The sequence below is a fragment of the Pundamilia nyererei genome, unplaced genomic scaffold, assembly GCF_000239375.1.
Source record: "Pundamilia nyererei isolate P.nyererei 1_Seehausen unplaced genomic scaffold, PunNye1.0 scaffold00006, whole genome shotgun sequence".
In the NCBI taxonomy this organism is placed as follows: Eukaryota; Metazoa; Chordata; class Actinopteri; order Cichliformes; family Cichlidae; genus Pundamilia; species Pundamilia nyererei.
The window spans coordinates 2,500,914-2,513,884 of record NW_005187407.1 but is presented as its reverse complement, the minus strand read 5'-3'; the positions used below and the strand labels follow the sequence as shown (position 1 = coordinate 2,513,884).

At 38.8% G+C, this 12,971-nt stretch overlaps 1 protein-coding gene across 1 annotated transcript in view; it reads right to left on the bottom strand.

The window, feature by feature from the left end:
- Positions 1-12,971, bottom strand: part of bmpr1ba (bone morphogenetic protein receptor, type IBa) — a 63,325-nt gene that overhangs the window by 35,023 nt on the left and 15,331 nt on the right. Inside the window, exon 2 of the mRNA XM_013914032.1 lies at positions 7,681-7,737. The gene's annotated coding sequence lies outside the window, so the exon portion shown is untranslated. The remainder of the gene's footprint in view (positions 1-7,680; positions 7,738-12,971) is intronic.

The window sequence follows — 12,971 nt, the reverse complement described above, 5'->3', positions numbered from 1 at the left end:
AGAGACAAACATTCATTTGCATCTCCCCCATCTCTATCCATCTCCAGCCATGTCCACTGGCACACATATTAGGCAGGTGTGGGGTCAGTGTTAGGGTCAGAAGCCTCGGTCCAGCTCCCAAATATAGTGCTTCCACTATTCAAGGATCCGTAAGTTCAGCGCAGCTTCTCGTATGACCACCATGGGCCCTTTATGTGTGGGAAAAAAGCAAAAATACCTAACACACAAAACAAGCATTCACCAATTCAGCACAAGTATTTACGCTCATGGACTACATTTATACATGTAGGTCAATCAGTGGTCATGGACGAAGTACAAAGAACATTATGACAACAGTGTGTGTTACACAGTCTGCCCCATCTACCTGCCAGCTATCAGAAAACATGAATGCTAATGTCTGCTAGCCTCTGTTCCCCAAACCTTGACCCACACCTACTTTTCTTCATGTTTCTGTTCTTCTTTCTCCCTCGCCTTTGCTGACCTCTACCCCATAGTTTGTAAAAGAGGACCTATTCTGTGAATGAAACATAACACTGCCACTCTGACCTCCAAGAATGGCCTTTGCACTCCAAACTAGTGACTTTAACACATAGAAACATGCTCATCACGAGTGGGGGTCTATTTGTTGCACACAGAGCCTGTAAAATATTTGTTTTTGCCTTTGGTGGCTGTGCAGTGAGAGTATGTGTTTCCACATATGTCACGCATACTACAGAGAGAATTCACCACTTTGACACAATGAAAAACACATAGCTTGATTTGTTGCGATAGTGAAGTGAACAGCTTTTGACTAAAGGTGATCTAATGTTATTAGTATTACTATCCGTTTGCTCAAATCAGTTTTGTAACTGATTGGCAGTGCTGCATGGGTGAAAGACATTGAAAGGGAGCACAAAATCCTAAATATTACTGCAGAAAAGAATCTGATCTGAAGATCAATCACACATCTGTTCAGCAAATGGCAGAGACAGCTTCTCTTGTTATGTGCTTATAAATAACAGAGCTTTTCAGCTACAGATAAGTAACGCATGTGTTTAAAGAGGGTACAGCTGGAGAGGCCTTTTAGAAACCTAGACTTGAGTTTATGATGAAGTCAGACTAAAGTGTATTTATGTTATTAGAAAATCTACAATCCCATATCCAATCAAGTTGGGACAATGTGTAAAATGTAAATAAAAGAAGAGTGCAATGAGTTATGAGTATGAGTAATAACCACAAAATATATCAAATGTTTAAATTGAGAAATTCTACTATTTTATGAAAAATATTTTATTATTTTAATTTAATGGCAGTAGCACCTCTCACAACAACATGGCTTTGCAGTAAAAGCATCGATGTGCTGAACTGGTCTGCCAGCACTTCAGGCCTTTCACAAACTGAAAACCTTTGGTGCATCATGAAACATGAATATAACCATGACCAAATAGAAATGATGTATAGCTCGAATCCTATATCGGTCAGGAATGGGACAGGCTACGCAGTGGTAAGCATGGCCCGGCCCCAAATTTCTTAGGATGTGTTGTTGCATCAAATTCAAAATCAGTTTAATTGTGTTTTTTACCATTTTGCAAATGCCGTTATATAATATTGTATAACTTAAAGGTCGGAACCCTGTCTGCGGAAGTGGATACATGAGTTCAATAACAGAATCACTACTGTATAGTATTATATAGCTTATAGTATTGATGACTGTGGAGGCCATCTGAGTCAAGTGAAATCACCATCATGAGTCAAGAAACTAGTCTGATATGATGCTCTGTTTGAACTTCAGCAGGTTGTCGTCACCGTGTCTACAGGTCCAATTGCATTAAGTGGTTGTCATGGAACCGGCTGACTAGATGTTTGCATTAACAAGCAGTTGAACAAGTGTGCCTAACAAAGTTTGTAGTGAGTGTAAGTTGTACCATGCTCTGGCATGTGCGTGCATATACCAACATATGGGTGAATGTGTTGTCTGCATGTTACACTAAATCAGGTGTCGAGCACAATCAGTTCACAAACCTAATCACTTTGTGTTTACGCCATGACAATGAGGTGTCAAGCGTTCAGCCAACTCAGATCAAATTCCTCACTAGGTTTAGAGTCACCACCTCTTACGGCATTACATTGTTGTAGTTCTTGCTGCTGTGGTCTGTCTTAATCATTTTCCCTTGTACGTTAAAAAAGATATCTATGTGTAGTGTGTGTGTCTGTGTGTGTGAGTAGGTGAGCTGTTGCAACATTATTGGTTATTCTAGAAGATCGGCCTGTGACATTTAATAACAAGCTGCTGTCTTTTCATCTAAAATACCAAGTGATCCAGCTCAGTATCAGGTGCAGGGAATAGATGAAGCCCTGAACTGGCCCGACTTCACATACACAACCACACATGCACATAATGGCTCTACTTTGGTCTTCAACAATGCCACATTTGTCTAACAGCTGATCTCCACATGATAAGACAATATATTAGGCAGAACATCCCCCCGACACACACACACACACACACACACACACACACAATCAAGTCTACAGATGGCTATCATATTTACATAATCATCAGTTGTGGGTGAGACTGTCACGATCTGTGTGGTGTTCCCAGTGGTATTTGAAGCAATTATTCTTTGATGGGCCTGTGTACACAAACACACAAACACAGTGTATATAAATACACTAAAAGACAGTTAAGAAAATGGGGTGGAAACAAGCACAAACACAAACTGAAATCACCTCTCACAGACTGATCCCCCGGCGACAAAGCAGTCACACGCACACACGTAAAACACACGCACAACCTGACCCCACTACCCCTCCCTACGGTGTAGAGAAATTACTGCCACCTGAAGCGGAACCCCCCGTCCATCATGGGAGGCCCACAAAGCCCCACAGGTGTCCTTTAACATGTCCAACAGTCCCCTCCTCCCCCCCAGCTCACCATGTGTCCATTCATCTGGCTGCAGTGGAAGACATCAAAACAAAACATCCCTGGGGGGAAAACCTCAAAGCTAAACATGCACATGAATTGCTCTCTGGTGAATGCACAGCTTGGTGCTTCCAACACTGTGACAAGACAATCAGTCTATTAAATGTAGATCTCGCAAGTAGAATGTTTAGGCTACGCCCACACTAATGCGTTTTCGTTTGAAATCACTGAAATCAGACGAAAACGCCGTTTAAAAATCTATCCGGGCTAGTGTGGACGTAGCCTTAGTCAGAACAGCAGTTTCCCTGTCAGATCTTTTCTTTTGCACCTTTTTTTTTTTTTAAATGATATGCTGCACAGTTTAACTACAGTATTCTTACTTTGTTTACTTCTAATCTCTAATCATCTCTGGTGTCTGTGTGTATTTGATCTGTGGCCAGTAACCAAAGCACAAAACCCCACATCTTGACCAGATTTGTAGCGTGAAGATGAACACGGCGAGTTATAAGCAACAGGTGGAAATCACTCCAAACCACAATGTGTTTCTGAACATTTCGTCTGGCTGTGGTTTAAAGAAATGTTACTAAATAAAACTAAATTTGCTTAAAATGGAGTTAAATAGAGCAATCACCATTTTGCGCTAAATAGCATTGAAGTGAAAAGTACAGAAGAACCGGCCAGGTCCAGTCACTCTACATTACCAGGCAGCAGGCTGACGATACGCATGGCACCAAACAAATGTTAAATCATTGTCAAAGCCTTCTCTGCACTAAAGTTGTGTGTGGGTATCTACTGCCAAAAGCTAAAAGAAATAATAATAATATTTAAAAGAAAAAAAACTCCACGGGAACATACAGTCTTAAGACAACTGCTGTGCAGATATTGTGCACAGGTAATGAGACAGGCAGGCAGGGATGAAGCAGCGATTGCCAGAGACAGAAACACAGACAGGGAGGCAGTCAGTTTTAGAATAAACACCGGAGCTCTCAGTGTCGCCCAGGAAGAAATTATTTTCTTTGATGTCAAGCCACGTGACCTTGCAGCAGTCTGAGGAATTGAAGCACTGTCCAAACAAATGTCAACACAGCTAACACCCTCAAGGTCAACGTGCGTGTGCCTTCAGTCTAAATTTTTGGTGTGTGCATGCTGAGAAGATGGTGGGGGAGGGACATGTACCCAAAGGCTTGTGGACTTGGACTTGTTGATCTATATGTTTAAAATTTACAGATGGTATTTTAGAGAAATAAGGCTTTTACTTTACTTTTAGTTTACTTACATTATGCTTTTAGTTGTATTTATTTGTGTCCACTCACGCTTCTTTTTTTCTTGTGCATCCTTTTTTATAGCTCCAGCAAACTGCTTTTATGAATTACCAGTTGGTTTTGAAGCCAAGAATCTATAGCTGGAAATAATGTTGAGTTTCTATGTATTCAGTAAATGCTAGACTACAACAAGCTAGCTACTACTAGCATAAAACACCAAACTGCCTACTGAAATGTCAGTGATTGAGCTGTATTAGTTATTGTGCACGTCCAAAGTGTAGGTTGGGTTTTTAGATGGAATAAGAATTTTAAAAAGCAATATCTGCATCTGTTTTTATGTTTTTATCTTCACTGCTTACACTTTTCTGTTACTTACATTTATTAAATGTTGATGGCAATTTAAAAGTAGGGGTTTTTTTTTAGTATAAAGTGAATGGCAATGTATTATACTATAATTTTAAATAAATCTGAGTATTTCCACATTCTGTGACATGCATGTAATACCATTGTGTCGCTATATATGTTAATAATTTAAAATGCATTAAAACATTAAGCATTTAGTGATAGATTTTATTTATATATTTTGCTTTTATTTTGTCAGATCAGGTCAGGCAATAATTTAAATAATCACACATTTTTGCACTAAAAACTCATTATAGTATTAGACTAGCTTATTACCTTAAATGAGTGATATAACTAACTTATGCTTACAAATGCTTTAAGAAAAACAGAAACACCTTCTTTTGTCACCGGAGAACACGATACATGTAAGTGTGCTTTCTGTTTTGGCTCATCACAGATGAATGACTCCAGAAACCACAATGGTACTGCTACACTTTGAATACAATCCTCTCACTGCTAGTAAACAGTGGTGTCCCATTGCAGTAGTTTATTTAGGAGTCTGTTCTAACCCAAACAGGATTATGTCAAAATCCACCGCTCCCTCTTTTAGATCACTAAGTACTTTCTGCTGCCGCTATTGAACACTGTGCTGATGGAGCAAATGAACACCTGTTTGTGGAAAATAAAGCGATAGGGAAGCAAAGAGAATGAAAAGGGAAAAGTGTGGCAGTCAGAAAAACATTTCCAGAAACCTTTCAAGAAAAGCACTTAAGATCTGTCAGATAAAACTTAGGTTGAGCCTGTGAAACCTTAAAATATTTACTGAACACTTGAAACTTTAGAATGCACATTTGCTATCTTTAACATGGGAGAACTTGGTTTTGCTTTGTTTTTGGTGAATGCAAGATTTAGTCAGTTATACTAAGGGAAACAGAAGAATTTCAGCTGAATAGAAATGCTTCCTGGGTCTTGTTATAAGCCACTATATCATGACTTGAAATACACACTAGTACATTCTTCCCAGTGGCTGCACGTTGGGAACCCTGGAGCTATACTCAGAAAATACAGGCAATCTAAAGGCCCCAGTGTTACAAATCACTATTAACACTCACATAAGAGGCAATTTGCTTCTAACATTCAGTTTCATCTGCTAAGGTCACCAATGTCAGCTCACTATTTTTATAGTTACCATTCTAGAGAAATAATTGGAACAAAAGTATTTATCAGTTGAAGAGCTTATTGCACACAGTCTGGCTGGTATCTACAACAAAAGCACAACAGACGCCATTGGAGTGAGATGTAATGGAAAAGCACCAGGAAGCTTTTTTTTTTTTCATTTTGAAGTTCATGACCTCACCAATGGTTATTTCCCTCTTCATTTACACTTATGTACTTAACACACAAACTTGCTGGTGTCTCCAATCTGCAGCGTGTACCTCGGGGTAGAGCCCTGCTATGGTGAAAGATGCTGTTGCCAGCACACCTGTGTGTATATGTGGGTTCACTTTTCTGTCCCTGCAGTTGTGAGTGTGTCAGGTTGTAGGTGTGCACATGAAAACATCTCCTCATGTTACAGCAGTAATGGCTCTGCTAAAAACCTGTGTCTCCCACTCAGTGGTTCCAGGCTGCTGTGTAATACAGGCCCTGCAACTGACTCCACTGAAGGCTCGACACCTTCCTTAAAAAGGAGCTAACCTACTAATCAAATGAGTTTGAGCACTCTGGTTAGACATTTAACATTTAAATACTGCATGACATGGATTTGGAAACATGACATCTACAGCATTAGACATCAGTCATAACCACTAGAGTCAAAAGCCTTCAGTTGTTTTGTTTATATTCATCCTCACATGTCTACTAATTCAGTTAGACTAAATCATCGTTTCCATCTACAACAGTTCATATTTGGCAGCATGGAATTGTTCTGGTCCCCCTCTGCTCTTCCAAACACATGCAAGAGAAGGCAACAGTAAGATACCTCCCGCAGAACACAACAAGCATCACTGGCAACGGATATGTCACTAATAACCCAGGGTTGCAAAAGGGCTTGCACATGTGCGGCAACTGTAGGCAGGATTAAGCGACATAAATAGTCTGCCTTTTGTACGCAAGATTTGCACAGAAGGGTATAAGCTAAGCGGCCACTTGATGTGGGTTTGCAATGATATCAGATGCTATCAGCTGATCTACCAGGACAGTGGCAGACTGCCTTTGAGTTTGTAGTCTATCTATAACAGAATGTTCATTTTTGTCAGTCTGGGTCCATGATTAATATAATTCATAAAAACAAGAAGCTAACAGAGGTCAACGGCAGAGACTTCAGATGAGAATTTCATTTCACTGTATATACGTAATCAGGACTACCGTGTTTTGTTGCATTACCAGCTGCTTCTAATTTAGGTCTGTATTTTTATATATCAATTCAGTCATGTATATGTTGATAGCATAAAGTATCAGTAACAATCAACTATGTACATGGTCTCCTTATCCTTTGTTGCACACTTTCACACCATCTTGTGTGATAGATAAGTCATCTGTATCTTGTAGTGTGGCCAGAACAACACAAAAAAAAAAGAAAAAGGTTTTGACTTAATACCATTTTACCTTCAGTTGTTTAGTGTTTATATTCATCCTCACATATCTACTAATTCAGTTAGACTAAATCATTCCTCCTTGTATGTGGCCAGGACAGCCTATAGACGCACTCGTATCTCTCTCCATTTTTACCAGCAGCAGTTTGTAGGTCTGCCTGCCACATTCACCAAAACAGAAATCTGAATGTATCTGAACCTCAGGGGCCACCTGACAGAAAGCTTTTTTGATAGCAACCTTGCTGAGGTTACCACTGCACTGGATATTTGGTTTGATTCAATTTCCTAATAGACTAGCAAGTGATTATGTAAACAAGAGGGGAGCTTGTGAACCTTGAGTAAGATGTTTTGGGTCAAGCTTAATGTAGAGCTATTTATGAAGGACATGTTATCACTATCTTTGTGTTGCCCTAGGCAAACTTTGAATTTCAGACAAACATGTAACCGTGTCCATTTACTGCCGTCCTTTTTAGGCATGTACACTAGATACATTGTGGGTTATTTTAGTCAGAACAGTTTACTCCAGCTTTAAATCTTTGTATTTCCAGAAAAATCCTAGTGATATGAATGATTTTTCTCTTACCAGCACTTGTAAGCCAACTTTTGTTGGTAGGGAGGGCTGATCACACTTCTACAATCCCTGTGTGCACACAAACGAAACACAAATAAATCAGTCTTCACTTTACAAAAGCATATTTAAAGGCACTTTAAATTTTAGCATTTTGTTTTTTGTAATCCAGACAGCCAAATATGCCAAGGACAGCACCATTTTAAGACATCTAGGAACTGAAGGGTGTGGATGTACAGAATCTCACCTGTAAAGATGGAAAATTAAGCTCAAATAAAAATCCTTTATATAAACATAACACATGGGTGTTTCTATTTCTTCATCTCTAAGAAAAACACAGCCTCAAAAACCGGTAATTTAAATTGGATTCATTTCACACAGCGTCCATTTTTATTACCCCCCTATAAACCATTCCAGCCTTATGGTTACAGAGAGAAACAGGGTGTGCACGTGTGTGTGTGTGCAGAGAGAGACAGTATACAGCTTACTCTGTGCGTCTGTGGCCTTTTCTACATACAGTATCCCCCACAGTCAGAACAACCACTTGACAAAGAGGTCACTTCACGTTAGGTGTTAAAAAGGCCAGACTGCTCATAAATCAAAGCTTCTACAAACTTAAATGCATTTCTCAAGCAAGCAGTGGAAAAAGTTTGAAATTCACTCCAATAAAGGTTAATGACAAAGATAAAGATGCAGGTATTTGCTGTGGGTCAAAAATATTAAGAATGAAGATAAAGTCTAAGCTTTCTAGCCTTGTCATGGCTTAAGCCTTATCCAGATTAAAATAAAGTGTATTTTCAAATATACCTTTAAAGATGCCACACCAAATTTCTTATTATAATTATTATTGTGACAAATAAACCATGCGTTTGTTTGCAGAGCCAAGAGACAGAAGATAACGAATAGTAATGATCACTGCATCGATAAAATATGACTACTTAACCCAAGCCCAGGCTCGACTTCAAGAGACGGAGATTTATGGAGTAAAAATTAATTGGGTAGACTCATATTTTGGCAGCTGTTCTCTCTAAAGACAGACAGCATTTGTTTAAAACAGGCTGAGCTGAGACTGGATATCGGCTTAGGGCAAAACCAAATAAAATGAGAATATCTGTACAAGTTGGACCAAGGACGTCTTTGTTTACACCATATTTTATCAAATAAAATAATTATATCTGTTTCGGCTTGACATGACCTGAACAGTGAAGGAAAATAACTCATAGCATGACATGGGCACTTTCCAACCTCTTCAAAAATGTCAGCATTAATATTACGATGTGAGGATCCAGTGTGCGTTAACCCCAGGGTTAATACCTGAGCTCACCTGCAGCAGCCAACGATTTTACCGAATGAGGAAAATATCTTCAGAGAGCCTCTGATGTGAGGTATGTGAAAAGCAGAAAATGCCACTGTGGGTGTCAGTTTGCAGTTCAGCCTTCAGGTATCAAAAAGCAGGCGTGTTATGGCGAGGGCCAGGCTGTGTGCCAGACGGTTGTTTCTAAAAAGGATCAGTGAGGAGGATTACTGCTCAAATCCCTTCTTTCACTGAGTTCCTACAAACTGTTATTTCACTCTCTGCTTTACAATAGGCAATGAAAACACTGACAGGTAGGGTGACTTGAGAATGGCAGCACCAGAAACACGCATGAATGCAGACAGATGGCATCTCAGCTGTTTACTTCACTTTTTTCCTAAAATGTTCCACAAAAGTTTTACCGAAAAGCATGTTTTCCCATCCACTTAAAACGTGAGACATAAGAAACAGACTGTGACTGTGTAACTGTGAACGTGGTGCAATCGAATTGCAGCATATTTATGTTGGAACTGATATAAAGCCATAAATAAAAAAGGGTGAGGTACATGCCTCATGTTCAGACAAATTCAGCTGACGTATATACCTCAGGTTTGCATGCCATGATAATCATCACAATATTCAGCATTTCAAAGAACTTTACTCATTAAAAAAGACTAAAGCAGTCGTGTGAAAAACTGAAACATTGTGTCTTATCATAATGCCACAATCTTCCCAGGAGTGGACGTCCCACCAAATTCGCCCCACCATGAGATTATGAAATATTTAGACACATTAACAAAAAAAACCCTTCAGACTTCAATTAGCATGTTAAGCATTAAAGTTCATTCAGTGTGGCTTGTTTGACAGGATAGCCAGAAGAAAGCTTCTTCTTTTTCTGAAAAAGAACAACACACTGGCTTAGGTTTGCAAAGTTGATTTTAAACAAACCATTTTTGCGCTGTCTGTTAAGTGGACAAAGGACAGATGACACCGAAGTGGAGATGTCTGACTATGCACAGTCCAATGTCTGACAAAAAACCCCAAACCAAAACAAAAACAACACAGTGTATCAGCACAAACATCTCATACCAACTCTCAAGCACGATGGAGGAACAGTGGAGATTTGGGTTTCTTTTGAAGCCACAGGACCTGGGCAACTTGCAGTTATCAGGCTGGTCACAAACTTCTCTAATATGAAAGTATTATCTATATTGTCTATACCAAAGAGGCCATCTGTCTAAAAGCAACAGCACAGCAGCAAATCTATGACAGAATGACTGAAAAAGAAAAGAATCAAGCTGCTGCGATGATTGAGTCAGAGTCCAGACCTCAATTTGACCTAAATGCTCATACTGGATGTGAAGGGAGCCTTGCCTGTCTGAAAACCTCAGTGAACTGAAACAATGATGTGGGTAAAGATTCCTCCAAAATGATGTAACAGACTGAGAGTCCTACAAAAAAAAAAATGTTTATTTCAAGTTGTTGAGGATGTTTCTACAAGCTATTGTAAATCTTAGGGTGCACTTCATTTTTGAGTGCTGTGAAAACGTTATTTTCCATAGGACTGTATATAGACGTAAACTTCTCTGCAGACCTGCTGCTTATTTTTGAGTAAACTATAGCATTGATGCTGAAATAAATCAATTCTATTATGGAAAAAATGCATTTATAGTATTGTGGCCAGTATCCAATTCTAAAATTGTCATAAAATCTATTCCAATCTGAAACCATTAAACATACCACCCACACTCCAACATCGGCAGAGCTTAACAGTGCGGCCACAGAGAATTTAGTAAAACCTAAAAAGCCATTAAAAGAAAACACATGATCAAATTCATGTGAGTCCATAAATAGTCAAATTTCTGAACAGAAGATTTATTCATACTTTTGGCTAATGTGGCAATCACTCAGCAAGCCTGGCCATTTAACCCTAAAGTCACACATTACTGCTGAGAGGCACTTCTGTTGGCTGGTTTCTTTCTCTCTCATATACAGACATTTACATTTTGCTCTGTATTTTCTGTAACCTAGCTAGTATGGAAACTATCAATTCATTTATTAGCCATAAAGGCATTAAAAAGCGAGACAGAACTTATAAATGCCAATTTTTTTCAAGTAATTTTCAAACTAGACTCAGTGGAAAGTCGGAGATTTAGTGAGTAGGCGATCAAAGTGATACTATGGAGGACAGACTATTTTACCCAGCTAGAAAACAGATCTTACACACAGACAGATTTGCATGCCACTTTAAAGTTGCTCTGTATCAATGCACATAACTCTTTAAATCCAAAGAGTTATGTGAAGTGCAACACAATGTCAAGGATGTTCATATTTTTTGTTTCTTCTTCTTTTTTTTAAATTCTTTGATGAAAAGCATTCTCAAGATCCGTTTATGAGACAATAGCAATATCAGCGCCAAACATGGAGCTTTAATTTTCTTGGGCAAGCCAACTCCAATAAAATCCAGGCAGCCATATTTTGCAACTCGACCTCAGCTGAACTATCCCCCCTTCAAACAAACATTTTAAAATGTACTGTTTCCATATCTCTATAACATGTTATTACTGAAAATATTTATACTTCTTCTGGCAGATGACAGTCTGACATTGACTGACAGGATTTACCTTTATTCTTCAATAAAGTGTAGACCACCTTGCTTGCAACACATGCCAGAAACTGTAGAGTGTGTTTGTATAAGTTTGACTGACACATTCACTATGGCAACTGACGTGATTTGTTTCCCCAGAAAACACCCCCAGAGGTGCGAAGTACAGTATAGAGCCGTGAACAGGTTAGACCTGTGTGTCTGCAGATGCATGCGTATGTGTGAGAAGGTCACTGCAAATTGAATTTTAGGAGGTGTCTGAGATACAGAACAGCAGTTTGAAGGATATGACTCATTACTGCCTCAATAGACCCCTCAGTGTTTAGCCGCAACTTGGAGAAGCAAGGGAAAAAAAAATCTACTTACCAGCCAGGTTACCAAATCTTTCCCACCTGTTAGCTCTGAAACTTTTTTTAAAAAATTTTCATTTCAACATTGTGAGGCAAAAAGATGTCGTATGGAAAGGCAACTTTAAAAATAAAATGCATCAAATTCACTGTCTATTATGATTAAGTGCATTTTTTTCAGTACATAACATGAACAGCTGAGTCTATTTGGATAATTAAATTGTCCCATTTATAGTTTTACAACCAGATTCGTGACTTTTTCCAGGACAGATGGTTTAAATGTTAGATGGGTTGTGCGCCATAGACTAACCAGTCTCTCTGTGGAAGTCTTTAAAACAATTAGGAACATTATTCCGAATCCATACCAAATCCCATGAGGGAGACATCTGTGTGATCACAAATGATTTTTGCAGCAGAACATAGAGCCAGAGTGAAAACAACTGTCTTCAGCAAGAAGAACAGCGCAACAACAGACTGTATAACACTGATCAACCTCATCAAGTCAGAATTCCAAAAAGGAAAATGACTTAAAATCTGTCCAGAGAGCCTGAGAACGGTTAAACTCAGACTTAACTTTTGTGATCTCATCTCATCTCTGATCTACTGTAGGCTGGATATATGATTACCTACATGGAAATTGCTTTTTTAGAAATAAAACCCAAAGCTTTGAAATATTTACAACAGCAAGCAGGTTAAAGTTGGAAAAAAAAAAACAGAGGCTGATATTCAGTATTGTCAGAAAAATCTTGATGTTTACAGATGTTTGCCTTTGAAAGTTAACTCACTGTTTAAAATCAACTTTGAGCATTTAGAGGTTTTTTTAGCTCTTGTACTCACACCCTGCTATTCTAACGTCATCTGACAAAGGAAAAAGATGAGAAATTATTTTCCAGTATCACAGAATGTTTTTCAGAGCTTTTATCCATTTCTCTCATTTTCCATGTGTTCTTCCATGGAAACCCTGTTTTTATTTTAAGCTGGTGCCTTGCTAAAAGAGCTGTGATGTGGGGCTTTTACTTGCAAAACAATGACTGAAAGATCCAAACTGTTAAAAATTCAG